Source organism: Bubalus kerabau, chromosome 20, assembly GCF_029407905.1.
Source record: "Bubalus kerabau isolate K-KA32 ecotype Philippines breed swamp buffalo chromosome 20, PCC_UOA_SB_1v2, whole genome shotgun sequence".
Classification (NCBI taxonomy): Eukaryota; Metazoa; Chordata; class Mammalia; order Artiodactyla; family Bovidae; genus Bubalus; species Bubalus kerabau.
In genome coordinates, this window is record NC_073643.1 from 6,557,216 (window position 1) to 6,572,133 (window position 14,918).

Sequence of the window (14,918 nt, forward strand, 5' to 3'; positions counted from 1 at the left end):
TCATTGAGAATAGCAATATCACTTTGATATCCCAACTAGGCAAAGATATTATAGGAAAAGAAAAATATACACAAATAACACTTGTTACCATAAACACAAAAACTGTCAACAATTTAGTAAATCAAATTGAGCAATATGAAAACTGTAATATATATGACTGTAGGAAAGAATTGCCCCGAGCAAAGGGAGGTCTAGCCTATAGCCTTGACTCCTTGGAGTTAACTCCTCATGGAATGTTCTGTCTGATGAAAGTATCTCTCTTTATTACCTGGTGGCCTCAGATCATGTCGGACAATGTGCTCAGAGTAGAAGCTTTTGGTTTTGTGGTACTGGTTCAGATGCTGGAGGCTAAGGTCAGCCATATGGGGTATTTGCTGTGCAGACAGATCACAAGGCATTCAGATCCAAATCCTCCAAACTGACCTGTATATTCAACACATTCATAGTCAAAATAAGCATTTTTTGTAGAAAAGTGGATTTAAAAATCATATGAAAATGTAAAGAATCAAGAACAGCAAAATGCATTAATAAGAATTTCCTGAAAAATAAATGTGAAATCATACTACTTGACTTTCCAACCTACATAGTATTGTATATATACTATTGTACATATGCATGTATGTGTATATATAGTATTGTATATACGTACAATATATAATACAATGTACTATATACAATACATATTAGTGTCCACATGGCCAAACAAATTAATGACACTGTATATGAATCCAGAAATAAAACTATGTATGTACATCCTGGGTTTCCTTAGTGGCTCAGTGTTAAAGAATCCGCCTGCAATGCAGGAGACAGTTTCAATCCCTGGGTCGCAAAGATCCCTAGAGTAGGAAATGGCAACCCACTTCAGTGGTCTTGCCTGAGAAATCCCATGGACAGAGGAGCCAGATGGGCTACAGTCCATGGGGTTACAAAAGAACTGGACACAACTTAGTGACTAACCAGCAACAAGAGTGTGAGTCCTATCGGTTGCCATTCTTTTCCACATAGATATACACACACAAAAAAGAAAAAGCAACCCAAACGCAATGTTAAAGATAGCTGTCAAACCACAGGAGAAGAGAACAAAAGAGGAAGGAGAGAGAAGAATTAGATAGAATATCTAATAGATATTATTAGATATCTAAATAGATATTCTATCTAATTAGATTATTAGATATCTAATATCTAATAGATAGAATATCTATCTAAAAAGAATAGATATATGTATAAGAAATTCACTTTGCTGTACACCTGAAGCTAACATAACACTGTAAATCGGCTATAGTCCAATACAATTTTTTTAAGTTATCAAAGGATTTTTGGTTGGTTTTTTAATATATAGACATCCAGTGATTTCAGTACCATTTATGAAAAATACTGCCATTCTTCTCCATTGAATTTCCTTTGTAACTTTGATGGCTCCTTTCCAGATTCTAACAGTGCATGGAACATAGGAGACACCTCCCAACATCTCTTAAGTGTTTGATTGATATTTTAATTTATTTTCTCTCTTTTTTAACTAACTGAAAAAGACAGCTTAGAATAGGATGTGACAATGTTGGCTTGCCCAGAGCTACATGAAATAAAGATCTGTATCATTGTTAACATAATGAAAAAGTGTACAAATATTTGTCTGCACAAGGACACTGGGCAGTGATTGTTCCTTCTCTGTCTGACAATAGTAGGTAAAAAAAATTGCACTCGACCATCAGACATGATTTACTTTCCCCAAAGTTGGTTGGGCTCCATGTGCAGAGAGGCATGGAGAATTTTGGAGACTGAAATATGATCAGATAACTATTACTTGGATGGTTTTGTTTATTATTTTCCTTTGTAGTCACAGATAAGGGTTTCATAGATGAGGAATGGACTTGATACAAAGAAACTAAAGTACCCATTTTAGGTTGATAGTGTTTGGAATTTGTCACCAATTTATATTCTAATGGGGACAGTTCATGGAAATTCCATAGTTGAAGCCCCTGACAATTCTGAAAGGTTACTGTTCATTTTATCTTTAATTTCTTCATTTTCAATGTCTTCAATCTTGTTAAACCAGAGTTCACAGAAAGAAGAAAATGAAATTAATTAAGGGGTATACCTTCCTCTTGTATTTTTTTCCCATGGGAAAAGTATGTTTTTTAGCTTGCTGAAAAGCAGCAGAAACCACTTTATACACAGGAGAAAGGAACAGAGCCACGGTCAGAGCAAGGTCTGGATGGTGGGCCAGCACGGGCCAAATCATGAGAATGCAATAAATACTTGGCCAATATTCTGATTCACTGAAGCTCAACCAGGAAAGAGACGCTCTCCCTTTCTAAGGGGAAAAAACAAGAGATCATGAAAAAAAGTCTCTGACTTCTTAGTGTAGTAAATATTGAGTCAGCAAGCTGTATAGTAAGTTAAAGATCTTTTAACCAAGTTGCTTTAAAATAAATATACATACTTTCCAGATATCTTTGTTCTTAGATCATTTCATCTTATTTCTTTTTAATTGTAGTACAATGTTCTGTTAGTTTCTGCTGTACAATGAAATGAATCAGTAATGTGTGTGTATATATATGTATATATCCCTTCACTCTTGAATCTCCATCTTCCTATTGTATTTTCATCTGAGTTAGAAAACTCAGAAATTTTATAAGCATGAGTTTTGATATGAGTTCTCCATCTTATTGATTGATCTGCAGACATCTGGGTTATTTGATATCATGTGATTACTTGAACCAACACCAAACCCACCTCCACAAATACCATATTCTGGGATCTTTTCATGTTTCTATTTTTTTTCCTTCTCTGCTTGCATCTATTCATTTATTTCACAAACCAAACCTGTAAAGTATGTCACTTAACTGTCACAGTCAAATTACTATGTGGCAGGAACAGACAGCCACCCATACAGCAGAAGAGAAACATGCTATAAAGCCAGTTGTTTCTAGGAGTTTTCTCTGGAGGTGATTTTGCAAATGCCCTAAAGATTTTGAGGTTAGAGAGGGGTTTCTCTGGTGGCTCATTGGTAAAGAATCCATCTGCCAATGCAAGAGATGCAGGTTCAGTCCCTGGGTTGGAAAGATCCCCTAGCGAAGGAAATGGCACCTCACTCCAGTATTCTTGCCTGGAAAATCCCATGGACAGAGGAGCCTTGTAGGCTACTGTCCATGGGGTCCCAAAGAGTCAGACACAACTGAGCGACTAGACAACAAGTTTAGAGAGGTGTGGGGACCAGGGAGGATGCTGGCTCAGAGAGGTGTGGGGACCAGAGAGGTGCAAGGACCCAGGGATGCTGAGTTAGAGCTGCCTGGTGGGCCAGCTAGTCCCTGTTTTCATAAAAAATCAGGGGAGAAGAATCTCACTTGTGCTGCAATGGAGGGACTTAGGCCACCTCCCTGGTCATTTCAGGACCACTGGATGAAGAGTGATGAACAAGTGTGTCTTTAGAATTTATGACCATTTGGAGAGACCATGTGATAAAAAAATAAAAACACTAATCTGAAGTCTGCAGAAAATGATGTTCTTAGTCTGAATTGGTAAAATGTGTCCTACTTAATGACAATAGGTGGGAAGGAAAGGTATGACAGGTGCTTTCTGGAGTCTCTCTCATGACTTTCTGCCCATCTAGCCGGGCTTCTGGAGGAGGCAGACAGTGAGGTTGCCAGCTGATCTAATTTCTCTTCCCAGCTTCCCATGTGACATGGAAATATCTCTTTTCCTTTGAATCAATGAAAAAGTTCATCATTGCCATTCTAAAAACGCACCCTACATAAGTCCCTATCAAAATCAAGGAAGCCTCTTTGATATTAATACATCTTTAAGTCTCTCAAAGGCTACAAGGACATTTTGCTAAAAAACTACAGAGCTTCAAAAACTATCAGAAGAATGTTCTTTGTGGTTGCCATTTCAGATTCCTTAAATCTTCATCATTGTACTTGAATCATCCCCTTTGGTTTTCAAATACTCCTTTTGAACACTGATAATTTGCCAAGACACGTCTAAGAACCGAAAGAAAAAGAGATGGGAAATATGGCACTAGTGATAGGGTGTGTGTCACAGAGCATGAGGCATATTCCAAGCTCCATTCTGCATTTAACAAAGGGTGCTGTGCCCACACCATGACTTTCCCAATATCACCGTCATCCCAGGGCTAAGCCTTCTGACACAGCCCAATACCCAGGAGAAGAAGGCTTCCCTTTAGTCTGTGGTGCCATGAACACTCTGGTCATGAAATAAAATATTGGCAGTCAAAAGAATAAAAATTTTCTTTTTTTTAAAACTGTCAGGCTATATTTGGCATTTTAGTTTAGTCAAGAAAAACTATGGATATCATTAAACGAGCACAGGAAGTCTTTGGACCCCCAAAAGAAATCTGTTTCATTCATTGATAATGTTATGAACTTGGTTGTATCACTTCTCATCTGTGAGGATGTTTTCTCAGTCATTTCCAATAAATGGAAATACTTATGCACATTCACATAAGAATTGTAAGAACTAAGACAAATATATTAAATTTTTCAGTTTTTACATAATAAGAACATAGTACAATTTATTTTACTTTCCCTTAGAGTTCCTCAAACACTTTTTCTGCTCTAAAAGTTTAACCATTCATTTATTATTCACTCACTTGTTTCTTGGATATTTATTGAACATTTATTCTTGTCAGGTTCAAGACTCATTTCTGGCTATTCCACTACAAATAACACATAATTGGTGCATATCTAGGGGCATTTGGTGTCATCTAGGAACCAGATAAGTGCAGGGGTTACAAGCTGGCTACTAAATCAGCATTTTCTCATCTTTGCTTATGTTTTTGTTTTATGCATACACACTGTTTTTTAATATTTTAGATTTGAGTGCTTTGAGAAAGACATTTGATCTTCAATTAAGCAAAAGCCACTGTTCTCCATACTTTTTACCCTGGTTCATCTCTCAATTTTTTTTCCTTTTCTGAACCCTCAAAAGATTTTTGTATATGACTTGCTTATAAATAATAATTACTATAGAGTAGAAAGAAAGAGTAATAAGTAACACAGGTTCAGCGTGTCAAAAGAAAAACAGGATAACAATGCTAACTTTAAAGTGAATAAAATAGAAGAAAGTGAAAGTGAAGTCGTTCAGTTCGACTCTTTGTGACCCCATGGATTGTAGCCTACCAAGCTCCTCTGTCCGTGGGATTTTCCAGGCAATAGTACTGGAGTGGATTGCCATTTCCTTCTCCAGGGGAACTTCCCAACCCAGGGATCAAACCCAGGTTGCCCACATTGCAGGCAGACGCTTTACCGTCTGAGCCACCAGGGAGAACTGGCCCCAAATGTGTCTCACTGATGTGATCTACTCTGGCTTCTGGTCATCTATGGATAGATCCAAATCCCAGGAGAGAAGAAGCAATCAAGTTTCACCATCTCTGAGAAGCATCTGTCTCTCGTACACAGATATAAGAAACTTGGCTTGAAATGAAATTTCAAGATGACTAATTCAAGGATAGTATATTTTGAATTATTTTAACTCAAAAATTAATTAACTGGAAAACAATTTTAAAACCATGTTAATAAAGGGCATTCAATCATCTAACAGCATTTGTTTGCATTTTAATCGCATTTTCTTTCATCTCTCTTTATCTTATTGGGACTACAGAATGATTTTGCTTTAGGTAGGGGAAAAAAAAGAATTTGCTAGGTGTGGGCAGAGCTAGGAGTCCTAGTGCAAGGTCATGCTGGGTGCCTGTAGATTCTGGCTAAACTCTCCGCTGGGGACAGTTTGGGGTCATACAGCTGGATGGTGCATCCAGGATAGCTGACAGCAATATTACAAATTTCCAATTTCACAGCTTCCAATTATCAACTGGAAGAGCAACTGGGATGCAGGGGTCACCTACATTTCCATACCTACCAGACCACTTCCTTGCCTAGACTTCCTGTCTCCCTATGTCCACTTTTGCCCATCCCCAGGTGGGAGAGTAGGGGCTACTTAGAGAAAAGAAGACTATCAATTATGCTGTATCCAAGTTTTGATTTTTATGGGGTATTCTCACAAGACTTTGCTATATGTAATTAATGTTCCTTTAAAAGTTAAATCTCCTTTGTGTGTTGAGACCATGCAGTGTCTGACAGAGAAGGCAATGGCACCCCACTCCAGTACTCTTGCCTGGAAAATCCCATGGACACAGGAGTCTGGTAGGCTACAGTCCATGGGGTCGCACAGGGTTGGACACGACTGAGCGACTTCACTTTCACTTTTCACTTTCATGCATTGGAGAAGGAAATGGCAACCCACTCCAGTGTTCTTGCCTGGAGAATCCCAGGACGGGGGAGCCTGGAGGGCTGCCGTCTATGGGGTTGCACAGAGTCAGACACGACTGAAGCGACTTAGCAGCATCAGTGTCTGAGGTCAGGGATTCTACCTGGCATCTCTATGCCTCTTCTTCCCAATGAATTAAATAGAGTAGTAATTATAATAAGTATCCAATAAGTGTCAGTTTATTAATAAATACAGTTGATGAATGATCAATATAGAATTAACATCAGCAATCCTTCATCAGTGACACCCACTGTGACCTGGGAAAGCTACTGCATGCCCAGATTCTTCCTTTAAAAAGTAGGGACAAAAAAGTAGGAATCATAATAACCTATCCACTGCACAGGGCACAAATCAGAAGCCCGTGTGAAAGCATAAATTGCAATCATAACACTTTAGAAATGACATGTGGACTAACAGTTTTAATAATTATTGACAAAAACACTATAAAACTCTTAGAAGAAAGTGTAGGAAGAACACTGACATAAATCACAGCAAGCTTTTTTTTTTTTAACCCACCTCCTAGAGTAATGAAAATAAAAATAAACAAATGGGACCTAATTAAGCTTAAAATTTTTGTAAAGAAAACCATAAACAAGACAAAAAGACAGCCCTCCAAATCGGAGAAAATATTTGCAAATGAAGCAACTGACAAGGGATTAATCTCCAAAATATAAATATACAAACATCTCATGCAGATCAATATCAAAAAACAAATAACCCAATCAAAAAACTGGGCAGAAGACCAAAACAGACATTTCTCCAAAGAAGACATACAGATAGCCAAGAGGCACATGAAAAGAGGCTCAACAGCACTAATTATTAGAGAAATACAGATCAAAGGTCAAGTAGCATCCAAGGTCAGTAGCGACGGCTGTGAGGAGATGCCCCACGTCCAATGTAAGAGAAACCCCAGTAAGATGGTAGGTGCTGAGAGAGGGCATCAGAGGGCAGACAGACTGAAACCACAATCACAGAAAACTAAACAAACTTAACCACATGGACCACAGCCTTGTCGAACTCAATGAAATTAAGCCATGCTGTGTATGGCCACCTAAGATGGATGTGTCTTGGTGCAGAGTTCTGACGAAATGTGGCACACTGGAGAAGGGAATGGCAAACCACTTCAGTATTCTTGCCTTGAGAACCCCATGAACTGTATGAAAAGGCAAAATGATAGGACACTGAAAGATGAACTCCCCAGGTCAGTAGGTGCCCAATATGCTACTGGAGAACAGTGGAGAAACGACTCTGAAAGAATGAAGAGATGGAGCCAAAGCAAAAACAACACCCAGTTGTGAATGTGACTGGTGATAGAAATAAGGTCTGATGCTGTAAAAAGCAATATTGCATAGGAACCTGGAATGTTAGGTCCATGAATCAAGGCAATTGGATGTGGTCAAACAGGAGATGGCAAGAGTGAATGTTGATATTTTAGGAATCAGCAAACTAAAATGGATTGGAATGGGTGAATTTAACTCATATGACCATTATATCTACTACTGTGGGCAAGAATCCCTTAGAAGAAATGGAGTAGCCATCATAGTCAACAGAAGAGTCCAAAGTGCAGTACTTGGATGCAATCTCAAAAACGACAGAATGATCTCTGTTCACTTCCAAGGCAAACCACTCAATATCATAGTAATCCAAGTCTATGCCCTGACCAGTAATGCTGAAGATGCTGAAGTTGAACAGTTCTATGAATACCTACAAGACCTTTTAGAACTAACACCCAAAAAAGATATCCTTTTCTTTATAGGGGACTGGAATGCAAAAGTAGGAAGTCAAGAAACACCTGGAGTAACATGCAAATTTGGTCTTGGAGTACAGAATGAAGCAGGGCAAAGGATAATAGAGTTTTGCCAAGAGAATGCACTGGTCATAGCAAACACCCTCTTCCAACAATACAAGAGAAGACTCTACACATGGACATCACCAGGTACTCAACACTGAAATCAGATTGATTATATTCTTTGAAGCCAAAGATGGAGAAGCTCTATATAGTTAGCAAAAACAAGACTGGGAGCTGACTGTGGCTCAGATCATGAACTACTTATTGCCAGAGTCAGACTTAAATTGAAGAAAGTAGCTGAAACCACTAGACCATTCATGTATAACCTAAATCAAATCCCTTATGATTATACAGTGGAAGTGAGAAATAAATTTAAGGGCCTAGATCTGATAGAGTGCCTGAATAACTATGGACAGAGGTTCATGACATTGTACAGGAGACAGGGATCAAGACCATCCCCATGGAAAAGATGCAAAAAACCAAAATGGCTGTCTGAGGAGGCCTTACAAATAGCTGTGAAAAGACAAGAAGCGAAAAGCAAAGGAGAAAAGGAAAGATATAAGCATCTGAATGCAGAGTTCCAAAGAATAGCAAAAAGAGATAAGAAAGCCTTCCTCAGTGATCAGTGCAAAGGAATAGAGGAAAACAATAGAATGGGAAAGACTACAGATCTCTTCAAGAAAATCAGAGTTACCAAGGGAACATTTCATGCAAAGATGGGCTCAATCAAGGACAGAAATGGTATGGACCTAACAGAAGCAGAAGATATTAAGAAGAGGTGGCAAGAATACACAGAAGAACTATACAAAAAAGATCTTCATGACCCAGATAATCACGATGGTGTGATCACTCACCTATAGCCAGACATTCTGGAATGCAAAGTCAAGTGGGCCTTAGGAAGCACCACTACAAACAAAGCTAGTGGAGGTGATGGAATTCCAGTGGAGCTATTTCAAATCCTGAATGATGATGCTGTGAAAGTCATGCACTCAATATGCCAGCAAATTTGGAAAACTCAGCAATGGCCACAGGAATGGAAAAGGTCAGTTTTCATTCCAATCCCAAAGAAAGGCAATGCCAAAGAATGCTCAAACTACCGCACATTTGCACTCATCTCACACGCTAGTAAAGTACTGTTCAAAATTCTCCAAGCCAGGCTTCAATAGTACGTGAACCATGAACTTCCAGATGTTCAAGTTGGTTTTAGAAAAGGCAGAGGAACCAGAGATCAAATTGCTAACATCCGCTAGATCATTGAAAAAGCAAGAGAGTTCCAGAAAAACATCTATTTCTGCTTTATTGACTATGCCAACGCCTTTGACTGTGTGGTTCTCAATAAACTGTGGAAAATTTTTCAAGAGATGGGAATACCAGACCACCTGACCTGCCTCTTGAGAAATCTATATGCAAGTCAGGAAGCAATAGTTAGAACTGGACATGAACAACAGACTGGTTCCAAATAGGAAAAGGAGTATGTCAAGGCTGTATATTGTTATTCTGCTTATTTAACTTATATGCAGAGTACATCATGAGAAACGCTGGGCTGGATGAAGCACAAGCTGGAATCAATATTGCTAGGAGAAATATCAATAACCTCAGATATGCAGATGACACCACCCTTAAGGCAGAATGTGAAGAAGAACTAAAGAGTTTCTTGATGAATGTGAAAGAGGAGATGAAAAAATTTGCTTAAAACTCAACATTCAGAAAACTAAGATCATGGCATCTGGTCCCATCACTTCATGGCAAATAGATGGGGAAACAGTGGAAACATTAAGAGACTTTATTTTGGGGGGCTCAAAATCACTGCAGATGGTGACTGCAGCCATGAAATTAAAACATGCTTACTCCCTGGAAGGAAAGTTACGACCAACTTAGGCAGAATATTAAAAAGCAGAGACATTCCTTTGCCAACAAAGGTCTGTCTAGTCAAGGCTATGGTTTTTCCAGTGGTCATATATGGAGGTGAGAGCTACACTATAAAGAAAGCTCAGCACCGAAGAATTGATGCTTTTGAACTATGGATTTTGTAGAAGACTCTTGAGAGGACTACAAGGAGATCCAACCAGTCCATCCTAAAGATCAGTTCTGAGTGTTCACTGGAAGAACTGACATTGAAGCTGAAACTCCAATACTTTGGCCATCTGATGCAAAGAACTGACTCATTGGAAAAGACCCTGATGCTGGGAAAGATTGAGGGCAGGAGGAGAAGAGGATGACAGAGGATGAGTGAGATGGTTGGATGGCATCACCAACTCAATGGAGATGAGTTTCAGTAAACTCTGGGAGTTGGCAATGGACAGAGAGGCCTGGTGTGCTGTGGTCCGTGGTATTACAAAGAGTCAGACACGACTGAGCAGCTGAACTGAACTGAAGAGATCAAAACTACAATGAGGTATCACCTCACACTGATCTAAATGGCCATCATCAAAAATCTGGAGAGGGTGTGGAGAAAAGGGAACCCTCTTGCACTGTTTTTGGGAATGTAAATTGGTACAACCACTATGGAGAACAGTATAAAAGTTCCTTAGAAAACTAAAAAGAAGACTACCATATGACAGCAATCCTACTACTGGTTTATATACCCTGAGAAAACCATAACTCAAAAGGATACATGTACCCCAGTATTCACTGCAACACACTGCAGCTACTGTTCATTTACAGTAGCCAGGACAAGGAAGTAACATAGATGTCCATCGACAAGAGGAATGGATAAAGAAGTGGTGGTACATGTATACAATGGAATATTGCTGCTACTAAGTCACTTCAGTCGTGTCCGACTTTGTGCGACCCCATAGACAGCAGCCCACCAGGCTCCCCTGTCCCTGGGATTCTCCGGGCAAGAACACTGGAGTGGGTTGCCATTTCCTTCCCCAATGCATGAAAGTGAAAAGTGAAAGTGAAGTCGCTCAGTCATGTCTGACTCTTAGCGACCCCATGGACTGCAGCCTACCAGGCTCCTCTGCCCATGGGATTTTCCAGGCAAGAGTACTGGAGTGGGGTGCCATTGCCTTCTCCTAATGGAATATTACTTAACCATAAAAAAGGAACAAGACTGGGTCACTTGCGGAGACATGGACTGACCAAGAAAAATGCCCATGAGTTTTGAGTTAAGTTTTATTGGGGGAAAAATTAGGACTAGAGCCCAGAAGACAGTATTTCAGATAGTGGAGAAATTGCACCCAAGAGCAGGGGGGAAAGATCACTATACTTGGGATTTTGTTGAGAGGCATACACAAAGGAGATGATAAGAGTTAATTTCAAGCTTTCTTCTACAAAGTTTTTTGTTCTTTCAAAATTCTGAGAATCCTAAAACCAGTATTTTATCGAACTTTCTCTGTGCACGTAAAAAGAGCTAATTTTGGATGTCAACTACAGATTGGTGCTTGCCATCTACCCCTACAAGGACTAAATAATATACTGCTTCAGCTGCTGACTTTAAACACCCCCTGAAAGGAGTTTAAGGTGGACAGCAGAAATGAGGCACCCTGTGGTCTGGGAAAAACTGACAGAACAGGTCTTCAGATAGTTATTTCAGAAGCCAATTTCATAAACCCAATTCTTGTATCTCCTCATATCTAGAAAAGCATTAAGTTCCTTGATGGTGATAACTGCTCCTGGTGACAAGCAGAAACCTTCTGCAAAAAATATGTGCTTGATTGAACGTACCGCCCTTCACCAAAATCACATCTATAATACTGACCTTCCCCCCCTGCCTCTTGGGAGCAGTTTCTCAGAGCTATCTGAAATAGGGTCTCCCCAGTTTTAGTCATCACTCTGCACCCAATAAAACTTAACTCATAACTTTCATGTGCATTTTTTTAAAGTCGGCATGGAGTTTCAAAAGTTTCACCCTAATCAGTTTTCTCTGGAGTCTGAAGAATATTATGGTGGCCACACAATGTTTAAAAAACAATCATCTTTCTCTTTAGTCATATTTTTATAGCTAAAATCCTTCTTAATGAATTGCACCTGAATTCGCCACTTTACAAAAGGCAACAAGAATACCAATCACTCAAATGGAATACACACACACACACACCAAAGACAGAACTGTCATAAGCCCTCACACACTTACACGTACACACACACACACCCCCGCCCCAAAGACAGAACAGTCATAAGCCCACACACACCAAAGACAGAACTGTCCTAAGCCCTCCAGAGGATATGGAGTCCCAAACAAACACTTCCCAACACATACAGGCCTCGATGGCAGATACATATCAGAACCAATTGGCAAAAATGCCCAAATAGCACTTCGTGTTCAAAAGAGAAGTTAGCCGGGTACACGCCGGAGGACTTAAGTCTTGGAGCTCTTCAGCTAATCCAGAAGCATCTTTCCGTTCCAACAAGGAAAAGCGTACATTGGCAGCCTGTGCTGAGCAGGGGAGAAGCTGGGAGGATCCTGGACACAAATGGTTTCAGCAACTACTGGGAACATGCCCCAAACGCCCTCCCAGGGCCCGAGAGCCATGAGCAGCAGCTCCTCACAGCCTTCCCAGCGGGGCATCACGGCGGCAGCTCGGCGTGGGGGAAACCCCACCCTGGGAGCCAGCTATCGCGAGAGCGCGGCCTCAGGTGGGCGCCAAAACCTGTTAGTGAAAGTGGATCCTGGTGCTCCCAGCTCAAAATCCAATAAAGAGGCAAGGTTGGTGGAAAAGAAAGTTTGCTCTATTTCGAAGGCTGGTAACCAAAGAGGGAGGGCAGACTCCTGTCCAAAGCCTGACTTCCCGCACTGACAACCAGCGGGCAAGAGCTCTTTTAGACAGAGGCAGGGAAAGGGCTCCATGCAGAAACAGCAGAGTCATCTTGGAATTGGTCATCAGTGGTCTGGCAAGTGTCATCTTCATTGTTTTAAGTATAGTTAATCTTCAGGTCCAGGTTAGTGTGTTCCCATTTCTTTGAATTTCCAATCCTTGGAACTGTGGCACCTTATGTTACAGCTACAGTTTGCTCTTTATGTGATTAACTTCTTCCATGTGGTGGAGGTTTCAGTATCTACAAGTCAGCTCACAGAACGTTTCTGAGTATTATCTATAGCCCTTGCTAAGTCACTTCAGTCGTGTCCGACTCTGTGCGACCCCATAGACGGCAGCCCACCAGACTCCCCCGTCCCTGGGATTCTCCAGGTAAGAACACTGGAGTGGGTTGCCATTTCCTTCTCCAAGCCCTTGAGGAGGAATGAAAGGTTCTTGACTTTGCTGTGTGTTACTCGCTCAGGCGTGTCCGACTCTTTGTGACCCCATGGGGTGTAGCCCGCCAGGCTCCTCCATCCATGTGATTTTCCAGGCAAGAATACTGGAGTGGGTTGCCATTTCCACAGACTATATAATTGTTTTGTCCTGATTGACCACTTTGTTTCTGCATTTTCTCACTTCTCTGATTAAACTTATTCTTAGGCTAAAGTTTTTCCCCAAAAAGCTAGCTGAGGACATGGGGGCCAATGATTATAGGGGCCTCCCTTTTAGAAAGAAGGAATTGTTTGCATAAAACTAAGTTTTGTAATCTCCCACAATTCTATTGTTTTCTAGGAAAAAAAAAAAAAAAAATGTGTACCTCCCCAGAAAGAGCCCAAAGTGCCCAGCAGTCCACAGCTGGAACCACCTGGACTTTCTTAAAAACTGAATTTGTTTAGCTTATTTTTTAAAATTGTATTTATTAATTTTTGGCCGTGCTGGATCTTTGTTGCCGCACAGGCTGCTCTCCAGCTGCGGCGATCGGGGACTACTCTCTAGATGCAGTGTTCAGGCCTCTCCTTGCGGTGGCTTCTCTTGTTTGAGAGCACAGGCTCTGAGGCACAGGGGCTTCAGTAGCTGTGGTTCCCAGGCTCTAGAGCACAGGCTCAACAGCTGTGGTGCACAGGCCTAGTTGCTCCAGGGCACGTGGGATCTCCCCGGACCGGGGCTCAAACCCGTGTCTCCTGCATTGGCAGGCAGATTCTTAACCACCGAGCCACCAGAGAAGGCCCCACCTGGGCTTTTAGCTTGTGTGCTAATTAGCATGTCAGAACACGGGGCACAGGATGAGCCATCTGTAGGTTCAAATCCCAGCTGTACATCCTACCATTTATGTGGTTGCCTCATTTATATGTCGATAATGTGGTTGAGGGTGACCCTGAGAATTCACACATGTAAAACACTTGCTTCTGTCTTATCCAATTAATGGACTTCCCTGGTGGCTCAGACGGTAAAGCGTCTGCCTACAATGTGGGAGAACTGGGTTTGATCCCTGGGTCGGGAAGATCCCCTGGAGTAGGAAATGGCAACCCACTTCAGTACTCTTGCCTGGAAGATCCCATGGATGGAGGAGCCTGGTAGGCTACAGTCCATGGGGTCGCAAAGAGTTGGACATGACTGAGTGACTTCACTTTACATCCAATTAATGGTAGCTGTTAAGATTACGAATGTCAATATCTACTGAACCCAGGCATCCACAAGATCTGAGACATCACTTCTATAAACTCCTAGACCAGAAAATGTGTCCTACTAAATGGCAGGTCATGGCCTGTGGTGTCAGCAGGCTAGTATGGAGACAATAATAGTAAGAATTATTAGGGTCTTTTTAGACCAAGTCACATGATAAACACTACACATGTGCAATACCTTTTTTATTGATGTATAGTTGATTGACAATATTGTGTTAGTTTCACATGTATAGCAAAGGGATTCAGTTATATTTTTTTTTCAGATACTTTTCCAGCATAGGTTATTGCAGGATATTGAATTTAGTTCCCTGTGCTATACAGTAAAATTCTTGTGGCTAATCTATTTTCTACATAGAGGTTTGTATCTGTTAATCCCATATCCCTAAATTATTCCTCCTCCCACATTCCCCTTTGGTATCC

At 40.8% G+C, this 14,918-nt stretch overlaps 1 long non-coding RNA gene across 1 annotated transcript in view; it reads right to left on the reverse strand.

The window, feature by feature from the left end:
* Nucleotides 1-12,598, reverse strand: part of LOC129634995 (uncharacterized) — a 77,886-nt gene extending 65,288 nt beyond the window's left edge. Inside the window, exons 1-2 of the long non-coding RNA XR_008706047.1 lie at nt 12,276-12,598; nt 269-423 (exon numbers count right to left, since the gene is read on the reverse strand). This is a non-coding gene — a long non-coding RNA (uncharacterized LOC129634995). The remainder of the gene's footprint in view (nt 1-268; nt 424-12,275) is intronic.
* Nucleotides 12,599-14,918: the final 2,320 nt, after the last annotated feature.